The 15,710-nt window shown below is 43.0% G+C and overlaps 2 pseudogenes; one reads left to right on the top strand and one right to left on the bottom strand.

Annotated features, from left to right (window-relative positions):
* The first annotated feature begins 8 nt into the window (after window positions 1-8).
* On the top strand, window positions 9-11,172 carry LOC146575204 (protein cramped-like; annotated as a pseudogene).
* LOC146575203 (peroxisomal reductase activating PPAR-gamma-like) lies at window positions 11,121-15,381 on the bottom strand (annotated as a pseudogene).
* Between the last annotated feature and the right edge of the window lie 329 nt (window positions 15,382-15,710).

Below are 15,710 nucleotides of genomic sequence, written 5' to 3'. Positions count from 1 at the left end.
GTGATGAAGAGGACCAGAAGCCGGTGCGTCTGCCCTTGAAGGTGGCAGTGGAGCTCCAGCCACGCAGTAACCACTCCTGGGCCCGAGTTCAGAGTCTTGCCCACAACCCTCGCCTCAGGTCTGACATGGATAAGAACCACAATATATTTTCAAAAGCATAACATCCAAGAGTCGGAGAGATGTCATACCTTCATTAATTCATTTTCTATTATTATTTTATTTATTTATTTTATTAGTTCAAGCCATGGTGATGCAACAAAGCCTGAGCTAATTTAAGAACCTCTTCTTGGCTTCAGACTGCTTATTTCAGTTTGATGGTTTGCATGTTTTCCACCGTTTTCTGGGTCAGCTCTTTTTTTTTTTTTTTTTTTTTTTTTGTGCAAATTAAATATGTGTGTATATGTTTTTTTTTTAAGCTAACTCGTGAAATTTGAAAAGTGTAAACACCCTCAGACATGATGCTGTTCAAAGTTTAAACTCTATTTCTTTCATTTTTAATTTTTGTTCTCAGTTCAGTTTTCAGTTAGTGTTCAGACTGGGTTTGCTTCTTTTGAGGTTCAGTTTCGTTTTTACTGGTTTCAGTGTTAGGGTTTTTTTTTGTTTTTTTGTTTAATTATTATGATAATAAGGGTTATTTATCATGGGTAGGTTGAAGAAGGGTAAAGACTTTGTGAAAATGGCTGAATTACAGCAATGTCAGTATGCATTTGTTTGCAAACGTGACAAAACAAATATAGTAAAACTATACATTAATGAACATTTCTGTTTTATTTTAGTTATTTTTGGAGCACGTAGTTGGCGTTTTGATTTTTCCCACACAGGATTATTTCGGTTTTAGAAAACTCTATTAAATTTGATCCACAGTAGTCTAAGTGTAAAATGTAGAAGTAGTTTATGTCAGACGTATTCGACCTGGTAGTGTTGTATTTTGCAAAGTTGACATCAAATGTTTTTTCTGTTTTCTCAGGATGGTGGTGGAGCTCCACAGGAAAGTTTCCAGCCTCATAGAGTATCTGAAACAGAAGTGGGCTTATCATGACCAGTGGATTGTATCCTTTTTAAAAAAAACATTACAGTGCAATATGTATGCAAAACTCTTCAGAGTGTTTTTCATTCCTAGTGTACATATTAGAAATGTACTGCTCTAACATGCTGCTTTCTGGGGCATATACAGTGGGGCAAAAAAGTATTTAGTCAGCCACCGATTGTGCAAGTTCCCCCACCTAAAATGATGACAGAGGTCAGTAATTTGTACCAGAGGTACACTTCAACTGTGAGAGACAGAATGTGGAAAAAAAAAAAAATCCATGAATCCACATGGTAGGATTTGTAAAGAATTTATTCGTAAATCAGGGTGGAAAATAAGTATTTGGTCAATAACAAAAATACAACTCAATACTTTGTAACATAACCTTTGTTGGCAATAACAGAGGTCAAACGTTTACTATAGGTCTTTACCAGGTTTGCACACACAGTAGCTGGTATTTTGGCCCATTCCTCCATGCAGATCTTCTCGAGAGCAGTGATGTTTTGGGGCTGTCGCCGAGCAACACGGACTTTCAACTCCCGCCACAGATTTTCTATGGGGTTGAGGTCTGGAGACTGGCTAGGCCACTCCAGGACTTTCAAATGCTTCTTACGGAGCCACTCCTTTGTTGCCCGGGCGGTGTGTTTTGGATCATTGTCATGTTGGAAGACCCAGCCTCGTTTCATCTTCAAAGTTCTCACTGATGGAAGGAGGTTTTGGCTCAAAATCTCACGATACATGGCCCCATTCATTCTGTCCTTAACACGGATCAGTCGTCCTGTCCCCTTGGCAGAAAAACAGCCCCATAGCATGATGTTTCCACCCCCATGCTTCACAGTAGGTATGGTGTTCTTGGGATGCAACTCAGTATTCTTCTTCCTCCAAACACGACGAGTTGAGTTTATACCAAAAAGTTCTACTTTGGTTTCATCTGACCACATGACATTCTCCCAATCCTCTGCTGTATCATCCATGTGCTCTCTGGCAAACTTCAGACGGGCCTGGACATGCACTGGCTTCAGCAGCGGACCACGTCTGGCACTGCGGGATTTGATTCCCTGCCGTTGTAGTGTGTTACTGATGGTGACCTTTGTTACTTTGGTCCCAGCTCTCTGCAGGTCATTCACCAGGTCCCCCCGTGTGGTTCTGGGATCTTTGCTCACCGTTCTCATGATCATTTTGACCCCACGGGATGAGATCTTGCGTGGAGCCCCAGATCGAGGGAGATTATCAGTGGTCTTGTATGTCTTCCATTTTCTGATGATTGCTCCCACAGTTGATTTTTTCACACCAAGCTGCTTGCCTATTGTAGATTCACTCTTCCCAGTCTGGTGCAGGTCTACAATACTTTTCCTGGTGTCCTTCGAAAGCTCTTTGGTCTTGGCCATAGCGGAGTTTGGAGTCTGACTGTTTGAGGCTGTGGACAGGTGTCTTTTATACAGATGAGTTCAAACAGGTGCCATTCATACAGGTAACGAGTGGGGGGACAGAAAAGCGTCTTACAGAAGACGTTACAGGTCTGTGAGAGCCAGAGATTTTCCTTGTTTGAGGTGACCAAATACTTATTTTCCACCCTGATTTACAAATAAATTCTTTACAAATCCTACCATGTGAATTCATGGATTTTTTTTTTTTCCACATTCTGTCTCTCACAGTTGAAGTGTACCTCTGGTGCAAATTACTGACCTCTGTCATCATTTTAAGTGGGGGAACTTGCACAATCGGTGGCTGACTAAATACTTTTTTGCCCCACTGTACCAGCTTGTGTCGAATATAAACTGGTCCTTAACTTTGAAAACTCAGCTTAAGAGTCTCATGGAGAGAGAGGCTCTAGAAGGCAACCAGACCAGCACAGCCTCTCCCAGCATAACTCAGAAGGAAGAACTTTTTCTTTTTCCAGCTGAGAGCTGCACATTGACTACACTGCCTGGGGTGGCACGTGTGGTTCACTCCAAAGCGTCCTGCACTGTCCATTGGATCGAGAGTGGCAAGAGCCGACCTAATGCCAAGGAGTTGCCAGCTGCCCAGATCCTGGGCATCCATGCAGCTCCACAACCTCGAACTGGCAGCAAATCTGGGCGGGGAAGCGCTGCTGTTGCTGGTGCTTCACTGACTATAACGGGTGATGCTCGTCGAACTGAAACCCCCAACCCTGATCCATCAGCAGACAGTTCTGCAAAGGTAGAGGAGAAGAGACTTCAGTCCCCTTGTGTCCCAGTTTCCTCTCAGCTGACTGTCAGAGAAGAGGGAGATGGGATGGGATCTTCTGATCCAGGAAAGGCCTGCACTGGCGTTGAGGTCAGTGGTGGTTTAGCCATGACCAGAAGCACGGACAGGTCATGTAGTGGTGCCGATGGCTCCGCTGAGCAGTACAAAGAGGAGCAGAGCACCAGCGCGTCTTCCTCGGAGGCAAATCAGCCTCCTTCAGTCAAACCTCCAGTGACTGGCTCAGACGAAGCCGTGTCGCAAGCTTCCCCACCAGCGACCAAAGAACGGGTCGTTGAGCAGATCAGAGAGGAAGGCTGGAGCGCCCGTGACGCAGAGAACGTCACCCTGGCCGAGCTGTACCTGATGTTTGGGAAGCCAGGCAAGCTGCAGCTGGAGTACGAGTGGCAGCCGGTCACAGCTCCACCCAGCAACTCAGAAGAGGGACAAGCCTCAGTGCAGCCAAAGCCCGACAGGACAAATCGAGTTTTGCGCTGCTTACTCAAGCTGGTTTCCACTGAAGTCAACCCCAAACCTCTGGTAAGTTTTCCCTTTTCTGTCTTCCAAGATTGTGGCCTGGTGTGTTGTTTAAATTACAAGTTGAAAAGATGAAAAATGTGTAATTATCAGTGGCATTAAGGCTTAAAATTAAACATTTTTAAGATGCAGCAGTGTGAAGAGTTTATATTCCGTACAAAGCCAGCTGATGAAAAACATGTTACTGGTTATGTACTATGAACACCACAGGTTTTTTTTTTTGTTTGGTTTTTTTTTGTCTTTTTCAATGAAAGTGCTATTTCGAGATAGGAGCATATCATGTGTCTTTTCCTTCAGGCTCCAGAGCTGTGCTCCACAGCCACATCACCCCTCAAGACCTATCAGGAGGAGCAAAACCAGGTCCTCACACCTCCGGCGAAGGGTCCTGTTGCAGGCGCCCGTAGCCCCAGCTGTGGGCGGCCGCAGGCGTCTTTGCGCATGCCCAAGTTACAGCTGCCAAGTGCTGGAGGTATTTATGTCTCTCTCCTGCTGGCTTTTGTGATAAAGTCTTTTCTGTACTTACAGTGCTGTAGTTATTAAACAGCGAGAAGTAATTATGCAGCACCGATGCTTCCTCTTTAGAAGTTGTCTTCAAATAGCTGCCTTTCCTGATGTGGCACCACATCTGTTTCAATCCTGTTCAGGTGGGCGCAACCTTACCCGCTCTCTGCTGGGTTCTACTGCAGTTGGCGAATCAGAAAGCAGCGTGTTCGCAGTACCCACCACGCTGCCACCCAACAGCTCACGGCACAACCGAATGTTCTCCCCTAACAAAGAGGCAGAGCTAGCCTTCAGACAGCAGCTCGACTCGATCAGTGTAAGCCAGAATAATGCATCATTTTTTGTTTATGCCAACTGTACAGAGACATAATTCATGTATTAACGAGCATTAATATGTGCTTTTTTCTTTTCTTTTTCTCACAGATGCAGTCAGATCTTTTCCTTTCTAGACAGAGAAAACCTCGGAACAGACAACTTCGCAAACCACTTGTAGTTCAGGTGAGAGCAAGATCATTATCCATTCATCAGTTCTGGGCTTGGTTGGGTGGAAGGCGGGTTTTCCTAAGTGTGTTTTTGTTTGGCCACTTCTTTCTCGTTCACAGCGAACACTGCTGCCCAGAACTACAGGAGACACTCCTCAACACGTCTGCTCCTTCTCCATCCTCTCCAACTCCTCTGCCACAGGTACTCCTCAGATGGCAGGACAGAACGATAGAATATGTCGTCAGCTGAGGCTGGAAATGTTTAGGGCGTAGTTTTACAGTATGCATTAATGAAATCACAGCTAAAAACGATTTCTCTTTCTCAGCAAGACCCTCTGGTAATTGTCTGCTCTCTCACTTCCTGTTTCTTCCTTCAGGAACTGGATCTTTCCGGCCGATCCATCCCCGACTAGCTCCTTCCTCTCGCTCTGTCCAAACTAAAACAACCCCAGCAACATCCAGCTCTGCGGGGGCCAGCCAGCTCTCTAGTATGGACTTCTTCTGTTATCTACTACATTTTTCTGTTTTATTGAAATATTGATAAACTCTACACCAAATATACTGCAAAAAAATTACATATTGTTGTTTTTATGGGGTCAACAACTTTGCTTTTATAAGCACCCAGTTTCACACCTTGGCTCAGGCGATTAGAGGATCATCAGGGGTCCTTTTGTCCCTCTGTGGGGGGATACTCCCACTAGGTTTAAATCTGGGACTCCCCACCATTTGACCTTAGAACTGAAGAAGCTTCTCGGATGAGAGGTGAAACGTCTTCAAGTAACTTAAAGAAGTCCAGATGCTTTTCTTTGTAAGCTCCTTTGACTACGATGACCTGGATGACTGAGAACCTTCACAGACATATTTTATAAAATTGCTTAAAAACATATTTAAGGTCCAAGTTGTATTTGTGTAAGATTCCTGTGTCAAAATCTAGAACTCTGAGAAGGTCAGTGACAGACAGTATTTCTGTGCAGACGACAGAAGCAAAAACATTTTTCCAGAAGACCTTGGACCATCCTTTTTTTTTTTTTTTCTTCCTGCTCTGCTCTTCACATGCTGTTGCTGTTGATGCTTATCAGGAGTGATATGACAAATCTCTCGTTTGCCTGAACTGTTAATACTTTCAGGTGCCATTGACCTGGCAGCTAAGTCTGCAGGCATCATCCCAGGCAGTCCCTGTCGGGAGGTGGATTCTTCCACTGTGGATAACAGCGCTCTTCTCGCCACCACTCCCATTGCTGATGCTGAGCCAGACTCTCAACTCCACCAGCAAAATGTTCCAGAGGTCAGAGACACACACACACACACACACACACACACACACACACACACACACACACACACACACGGACTAGAACCCTCCTTCATTTGATGTCTCCTCCTTGCCTGTGGCATTAGAATAAATGCTATTGCCCATTACCATCTTGGAGTGTTACATTTAAAACGGTCAGTTTTTGATTTATCTTACTTTAATGAAAGTTATTGCTCACTCTAATGATTTTCTGTTTATCTGTGCGGTGTAGGCCAGGTTTTGCATAATGTTTTTCTTTTTACTGTGCATCTGTCGTACAAGACTTCACAAATGATTTAGTAATTTTTATAGATTTTCTTTGTAGACATTATTCTTGCATACAGTTGTCATATTCATGATCACCTGTTTATTTGTCTGTTACGGTTTAAAAACAAGCTGCTCCAAACAGTTTGCCCTGATGGGATAAATAAAGCTGTTTGTATCGCCATCAGAGCGTTTCCTTGCTCACAGTGGACCTTTGTGAGGGAACACTTGGCTTAGTTAAAGGCAGTGAGTCTGCGTAACCTCATTTGTTTTCCAGTCGTAGCTGATCACCATTTGGTAAAGAAAATTGTCAGCTATGCTTGAATAAATGGTTTAAAAAAATGTGATGTGCTAAGTTAAATCGCTCTTTCCATAGAATGGCGTACCACCTCCGTCTCCTGGAGTCACCGGCGGGGGAGACTCACTCCTCTCTCCCCCGAGCGTTGCCTCGCTCCTTGATATCTCACTCCCAGGCCCTCCTGAAGAGGCTCTAACCCCCGGAGAACCTCAAACGCAGATCAGCGACTCCATCATCGAGCTTGCCATCAACTCCACACATTACGGTGCGTGCACGTGCAGACGTCTTACCCGAGCCATATTGACAAGAAACTGCTAAATAAAGCTTGATGATGTTTGTTTAGTGAAATGGAAAGTGAGAGTAGGTTAGAAAGGTTTTGTAATTACCACTGAGGTCAGCTTTGTGGCTCCACAGCATTAATTCCTCTGCAGGTTGTGGAAAAGAGTGCACGTTGACATCCAAGCAGCTAAACATCTGAGCCTGCTGAGTTTAATCGCTGATATCTCATTTCTGTTTGCCTGCTGCACTGCAGGTGAGGAGGCTGCTCTCTCTCCAGCCAAGCTGGGCAACAGCGACGGCTCCAAACTGCTGGCCTCGTCTCCCTCGCTCAGCCCATCCAGAGGCTGGATCCCTTCACCCAGCCACGACCCTCAGTGGTACCCCAGCGACTCGTCTGACTCCACACTGGGATGCCTCCTTTGTAAGAGTTTTTTTGCTTCCTTTCTCAAGAGTGTGCCAGAAGTTACATTTTAGGCCAAGAAGAACAGAATATTAAGTGGATGTATTTTTATCATTACTTCCCACTAAAAATGCTGCATACAGCAGCACGTGCAGTCAACATTTACAAAGATTTGTTTGTAAAATCCCCAATATTACTAACACAGCTGTATGATGAAAGGCCATTTACTCAGTCTTTTGCTCTTATTTTCCTTGCAGCCAGCATGGTCTCTCCTGATAAGGGCAGACGGACCACCCTAACCCCCACTGGCCCCTCCAGTGGCACAGCTCTACTCGGTCCTAGCCTCCTGGACTGCAATTCTCATGATTCTCATGATTCAATCCCGTGGCCTTCCTGATGTGGCAGAGGTAAGTAAATGCTTGTTGATTAAATGAAAGAAAGTTGTGACTGAGAAGCAACACTTGCCACAAACACAACACAGTCTGAATCTCAGCAACCAACATGTTATATGTTATTAATTAGTCTCTAAAATGTAAATGTAAAAACATCACTTCCCATTTTAAAAATAACCTGCATTTATATCCACTCTGAAAATGTGGTTCTTATCCCCTTTTGGATCTGTCCTGCTGTGCAAGTGGACTCTGACCCAGAGCCGGTTGTGTTAGGGACCACATGGTACCTTTTGGATAGATCAGCTTCTGGGCTGATCCACCAAATTTTAGGTGATTTTTAATGAAAAACTTGTTGAGTCACACCCTGAGATTCAGACACCATACCTTTTGAAATGCTGACAGCATTTAATATCTGAATCTCAGTCTGTGAACACGTTTTCATTTTTAGTGCTCTCTCTCGCTCTCTTGCGTGCTTTGATAGCGACTTTATGAAGAAATGAATCGGGAGTGTCAGTTAGCTGGTTCAGGTGTGGCAGGAGGGGATGAGGCAGAGAGAAGCTCTAAGTTTGTTAAAGATAACCTGCCAGTGAGCAGGTTTAGTTCAGATTGTGTTAAGTGATTCATCTCAGGGTTAACAAACGCAGACTTGTTAGCTTAAACCTGTTTCCTGGGATGGGGCCCAAACCTGCCTGGGAGGTGAATAGAGCCCGGTGACTGTTGCCTCCTGTGTTTGGACTAACACATCTGCTTTTTCAGTAAATAATTTAATTTCATTGACAGATATTGATGTGATGAACTTTTCCCCCCCTGCACTCTTGACCTAAAGTATGAAACTGTTCGAGGGATGTCTGGAAAAATCTTGTTTTTTGGGGGTTTTTTCTCCTTCTTGGATTTGCCCTTGTTGTCAGTCTGAAAGCTCTTTGGTGTTGCTTGCAGATGGATTCTCAGCTTGCTTGTATGATGAGTGAGAGCAGCATAGACTACATCGCTCGCTTCAATGATCTGGCTCAGGAGCTCGCCGTAACTGAGCCCTCCATTCCACCTCCCTGAGGAAGACTCCACCAAGCCATGGTCATCTGTACCTCTAATCTACAGCCAGTTCCAGGCATTTCCACAGTTCCAGGAGAGAGAGACACAAACTTCTGGGCCCACACTTGGAAGCAGTGACTACTGCTAGAAATTCAAAACCGATTTGCAGCCAGCAGCTGCAAATTACCCCAACTTTTACCACGTCTGGTTCTCACACCTGTCGATAAGCAGGCCATTCCTAAAAAGAGACCAAGGCAGAACTTTGCTCACCTAGAGCATCATGTTGTTGGTGACAAGAGGTACTGTAAGTGAGGAGAGGAGAGGTTTCCTCTCTGTCTTCTCCCTGTTTGGAGAAAGAAGACTGGGGAGAAAGGCCAACCCCATCCCCCCTCAAAGCCATCCATGGCCTGTTTGTAAAAGTGCAATAATAGGTGGTCAACCGTGACCATTGTTCAAAAGCGAGTTGCGTTGGTTTCACTGAACTGTTCTCTAAGGAACAATTCCCTTTAAATACAAACACTTTAGATAAAACAAATGAGTTTACAAAGATACAACCTCATGTACAGGAAAATACTATGCCATATCCGAACAAAATATCTGATCTTTCATGTCTCTTCCTGCTCTCGGTGTGTGAGTGCATGAATGTATCTGTGTGTGCGTGTGTATTAAAGGCTGTAAGGCTGACCGCTCAAAATGTGCAGTTCAGATCATCAGCTGGTGGCAAACAGCCACTGGACTGTGATTTTTATTAAAAGTAATGTCGGTGAGAAAGAGATACTTGGCATAGTTCAGTAGCAAAAGTGGAACAAAACAAAGTGATGTGTAGAAGTTCATTTTTCCTGTTGGCCTCCTTTTTTCTTTTCTTTTTGTTCCTCATCTCTTATGAGTTCAGGTGTTACAGATTGTGTTGTAGTCACACGTGTTTGGAATCGGGTTCTTCATTTCTCAAACCCACATTTAAAAAAAAACAAACAAACAAAACAAAACAAAAAAAACAAACAAATACAAATAAAAAATGGCAGCTTGTTGGTTGACTCCACTTGGGTAGCTCCACAGATGCTGAAAATGTTATTGGAATTATTTTATTGTTGCATTCATTTCTCATTAGTTTTGTGTGCAGAGATGCAAGTTCAAATATTGGATTTTGTTGCATAAACAGGAATACCTTTTTAGATATTTAAGCCCTCTTCACACGTGTGGTATTTGGAGACTGAATCAGAATGTTTTAAAGAGTCTGTGCTGACAGTGCTTATAGCCACAAACAGCATAATGTGCGTAATGTACTGTTCTTCATGGTTGTTGCGTCTGAATGAAAGCCTTGAGGAACGTTCACATTAAAACGTTTCCTTTGACTCGGCGCTTTCCCAGCTCCTCATTCGCAAGCTGCAATAGGGAGAATTTCCCTCCTGTATTGTAGATGTGAGCGTGAATTGCACAGGAAGGTTTTAATGAAGGGAGATGAACAACTCAAAAAGATGCGCGTGAGCGGCAGCACTCTGATGCGTGCCTGTCTGTTAACATACATTCAGGCTTGCGCTGTTTTAAAAGGTGACCTATCCAGACCTGAAGCTTCCAGATCAACAGCAAGGAGGGCGTGTCTTTGTTTACTTTTGCTGTCGTTTTCAGTAACGCTGACACAACAGGTGGGCGCTCTCTTGCCGACGCCATCGATTACAAGGAAATCTAACAATGTTGCTCATTTACTTTCCTTAGTTCTGTTGCTTTCTTGCCGTCCTAATTAGTTCAAACAAATGAGCTGGCTGCAGCCACACATTCATTTTGTTTGACAAACTAGAATTATGAATGTCCTGGCTACTATTGAGTTCCCAGTAGAAATACACTCCATAAGAGCGAGCGGTTAATTTAATGAAACACTAAAGCCATAGTTGACTCCATTTATTTTAATTTTTGTTTTTTATTATATGCCCCCAAATTACTTTCCTCTGACTAGTGGATGCTAACAAAACACTATGACTAAAGAGTGGCTCTTGCATGTTACAGAAGCAGACATCGTTTCTCTGAATTTTTCATGCAGTACAGACTCATTGCCTTCACATTTAATTTGATCAACCAGCATCATCTCTATGCAGCTGTGTGAACCCGTTTGGTGTAAACTGTTAGACCTCTTTGTCATTCCACAAACGAGATTGTAAGACGATCTAACAAATGTAAGCGCTCCTGTGGTGTTAGTTTGTGAACATTTGGAAACGCTTGATCTTGTCACACTAGATGATTCTTAATAAGGAATCCTATTGAAGGATGTATTTGTACAAATGGAAATTCCAGTATTCACTGCGCTTTTGTAACATAATGTAAATCATTATTTGGACTATTTATTGTTAATATTTCTGAGACAAGTGTTTTTTCTGTTTTAATTTAAGGTGACATCCAAGAAAGGAGGAAAAAAAAATACTGTTTTCAGTTTGTAAAAGGTGTTTTATTCTGTGCATAAAGATAGTTATAAAAACCTGCCTGTTTTCTTGTATTCACTGTGTTTGGGGGATACACAGCAGTTCATATGCAAGCTTGTACAAAGTTCGGTCTTTGGCCTTGGGCTTGTTTCTGACAGGTTTGTCAGCTTCTCCAGAGATGGATGAGTGGTTTATCCGCACAGACTCCACACTGAATTCCTCGCTGCTCCCAATAAAAGTACAATCATGCTCCAATCCAGACGACACTTTAAAGTGACAAAGAATATTAGCCGGAAACAAAAACTCGACTGCACGTACGTGTGCTGAAGTGACTCATTTTCAGTGATGTGCTCTGCATACTGCATGGAAAATATGACCCAGAAACAGGTCGGGTGCTGCACCATTTTTCAATGAGAAATTGTTGGCAAACGTTGACTTTGTAACCACAGTAGATATTTTAAAGGAGAGTAAGTGACACAGTTGTGGGTAGACATTCTGCCAAAACATCAGACATGATTCCTTTACCACAGTTTGGTTTATTTAAGCTGTTCTGTTTGCATCAGGAGTCCCAAATTATGGAGTTCAAATTAAACCATCTCTTCTCACCAGCCTGCAAAATGTGATACTGCAGGCTTTTGCCAACAATTTTTGTTGTTTTTGGGTGGGAAGGGTAAAAGTTTCTCAGACATGACAGACAATATCAACATGTAAATTAGACATTAAACAATGAATAGTACAAAAACCCACTCCAGCTCTGTCCCAGATGTTATAAAACAGATCTCCTCATTTCCTCCAAAGTCTTGCTTATTTCAGGTCCTAGACCTCACCAGCTCGAACATCACTTATCCTTAGGTTTTTGCTCCTTTCGAGCGCGCGAGGACATGAGCTTGAAGAAAAGTGCAGGCCAGAGTGTGCGGAGGTATACTGCAGCAGTGGGCAGAGGGCCGGCCAAAACCACGTCTTTACTTTGCTGACGAACAGCCTTTAGGACTTCCCACGCCACGTCCCTGGGGTCCCAGCCCGTAGCTGTAGTTCTGTCCAACACTGAGCGGTAGTTGCAAAGACAAGAGACATGTTGCATCATTGATACAAGAGAGTACAGATTACTTCAATTAATTCAAATTACTTTTATTTATATAGTACCAAATCACAACAGCAGTTGCCTCGAGGTGCTTTTTAATGTAAGGTAAGAAAGACCCTACAATAACTTATAAATTACTCTGGTTATGTTGCTTCTTACTTTTATTATTTAGTTATAAAAATCCATTTGGCTTGTAGTCTTTTCCTTATGTAGTCAAAAAAAAAAATCAGTAAGAAAACACAAAATCCCAGCTGGCATCAAAGATCCACACACATTCCAACACCACCTTAATAACTCTGAGATTTATCACCTGTTACCAGCTGACTCTTAAAAATGCTGCTTTTGCTACTGTTACTCTTTTGTTCCATCCTCTCACTGCCTCACCTCCATACTTGGATCCATCTCCTGTGACAGCATTGATCGACAGGTTGGTTCAGATGTACCCGGGGCTGATCACAGTCACTGGGATCCCGTAGCGCTCCATCTCTGCCCGCAAGCAGTCGAAGTAGGCCTGGGTGGCGTGCTTGGACGCAGCATCTGACCAGCATGAGACAAATCAGAGGCTTGCTTTAGTTACCCTCCTCCTGCTGGCAAACTCATGTTGTGTTTGTTTGCATTAATCAAAGACGACTTACAGGCTGACCGGTAAGGAATGGCTATCTTCCCCTGGACGCTGCTAATCACTACAATATGGCCGCTGTGCCGGCGAACCATGGAAGGCAGGAGAGCTGTGGAGAGAGGAAAGAAATGAAAGAGAGAGGGCTGACTCATATTCATGATAATCTTCACCCAAATCTCTACATAAATGACTTATTAACTTCACATTTAGCTCGGCTCTTTCAACCACAAGCCAAAATAAATGAAAACATCCCGTACGCTGAAACCAACAAGATTAAACAAACCTTGTGTAAGAGCAACGGGCCCGAAGTAATTTGTCTCCATAACATCCCGCTGAACTGAAATGTGAGTCTCTAGTATATTGCCAAGGTAACTGATTCCAGCATTATTAATGAGGATGTCCACTTGTCCGTAACATTTCAGGATCTCTTCTGCAGCTCTCTCCACCGTGTCTGTTTTAGCCAGGTCGAAGACAACAGTACAGGGAGTGTGAATCTGGTGGATAACCAAAGCGAAACAAAACGACTCTTTACAAATGGATCCTTAGAGGCTAAGCTATAGTTCAGACAGACCAGACTTTATTGTGTTACTCCTTTGTGTGTATATACATACCAGTTTCTGTGTGTTTGCTGAACTCGCTGTTAGTTCTTGGACCACCTGCTGCAGGCGAGCTGCGTCACGTCCACACAAGCCGTGCACCTGCAGCGTGGAAGACCCGCGCAGACTCTACAATGCAGAATTCTCGTTGTAGATTAGTGAGCATAAAACAGGGGTGGGTGCAGAGAGCCACACCACTAAGCTGAACTCAAATCTGCTCAGTATCTCTTTAATTCTTACCAGGAGCACTTTATAAAACTGAAATAAGCATAGAAGAAAACTGCTAACATTTTTATCATGATATAATAAACATTCCCCAAAACAATTGTGCACAAAATGTCCATATTTTTGCAAAATTTAAAAGACTTAACTTTATTTTAAAATAAGTGCTATTGCTATTTTTAATTATTTTTTCTTGCTCAGCTACAGGAATCTAGTCCGTCTTGAGTTTCTACAAGTGCATCCAGTGAATCAACAGTGCAACAAACTGAAGTTAACGGTTTTAGTTACAACACCAACAGCATGGTTCACTGACTTGCACAACACCTTCTGCTGTACGATTCAGCGGGGAAAAAAAGCAATTTTACTTCTGGCTTCATTTCAGTCACTTTATCTTGCATCTGCTTTAAAAGTCCCACATTTTTCCCTGTCAGATTTTGACAGGTGTAAGTTGTTTACAAACAAACAAACCTTGGTAGTCCCTTTTACTGAGCCTGTGGCTGCTAAACTCTTTTCGTTGTCCCATGTAAAAAATTCATTAACAGGGCTGGGTCATCACAACTGTCATCCACAGCCACCAAGCACTCTTTGATAAACTCCTCAGAGGATGGCTTGTTTGAAATCACAAAGCTGGTCTTGCCTGCTCCATCCCTGGATGTGTGAGGCTTAGTGAAAAGTCCTGTTGCTTTTCGCAGATTTGCTAGCAACAGTCCAGCTCTTTTCTCTCTCTGTTTAGTCTCACAAAGGGGATTCAATCTGTAATCCATAAACAGAGCACTCTGCTCTCCACAAACTAAACACATGGCTTTACCTCTGACTTCAGTAATTAAATATTGAGAAGTCTACGTCCTGTTAAAAACTCTACACTCCGTATCAATCTTTCCTGTTTTTAAAGGTCAGCTGACATCTTTCGGGGCTAGAAACTCTCAGAAACAAAAGATCAGGCACACTTACAGAGGAGATGCATTCGCTCACAAACATGTGTTTGTAAAGTAAAAAAATAGCATTCATGTTCAAAATAGAAGTGACAAATTTGTAATGTGGTTTCCTACAAAAATCAGGAATCCACTCTCTGACCAGGAATTTATCAAAGAGTGTTTGGTGTCTGAAATGGGACAAAATGATTCATGTATACGTATATATGTTTAAATCCTAATTTCCCATTGATCGCACGCAGACTGGTCCGAGACAACCAACGGGCAGTACAATGTCCAAATCTGATAAAGAACTACAACTACATGTTGGCATCTGCACAACAACACTGAAGAATGAGATTGCACATTATCTAAATAAAAGCCTACTAGCACTAAAGCAGTATGGTTTAGAGAGTTTGCACATGTAAGCTGAAATGAATGAATGGAGGCTGACCTTTCCCGAGTCCAGAGCTGGCCCCAGTTATGACCACTACAGCACCTTGGACTGAAGCCCCTTTTCTGAGACGTACAAGTATCCGGTACAACAATACGACTCCCAAACCGGTTAAAACCACCGGTAGCATTCCTCCTCCCATCACACGCTCCATTACTTGGCAATCACCAGCTACCTGCAGGTAAAAAATAATCAGTAAATACCTTATAAGAAATTATTTACTGTACCTTTAAAGTCCATCTGAATGCAACTACCAACATGACAATAATAAACACACATACAGCCAAAAAAGCGGGGGAATTAAATGGTAATTCATTGTAATAAGAACAGTAGGAGTTATGGATCTTCCTTTATCTTCTTAACCACTTAAGCCCCACCTGCTAGCAACAACCAATAACTTGATATCACCAGACTTCGGACAATCTTATTAAGCAAATGTTAACTAAATACATGCATCACTTAGCACATTAATATTCGCATGGTTAAAAAGTACAGTTCAGTATGCCAGGTGAACACCTTGCACATGCACACACTGGGTTTAGCACTAGCTTGTTCTGCGCAGGCAGTGTCAAAATAACGGCTACTGAGGCTAAAGCTAACAACAGCTAGCATCTCTAGCAAATACTAACAAGTGTTGGTTTGTAGTTCTGTTTTTTACAGGTCTCACCTGAGCCGAGCTGCTGAGCAGAGCAGCAGTAATGTGTCAATGTG

Source organism: Mchenga conophoros, linkage group LG4, assembly GCF_057382185.1.
Source record: "Mchenga conophoros isolate Kocher_MC1m ecotype Shallow Benthic linkage group LG4, M_conophoros_male_GT1.1, whole genome shotgun sequence".
NCBI lineage: Eukaryota > Metazoa > Chordata > Actinopteri > Cichliformes > Cichlidae > Mchenga > Mchenga conophoros.
Note: the sequence above shows the minus strand (reverse complement) of the source record. Positions and strands in the feature narration are given on the sequence as shown.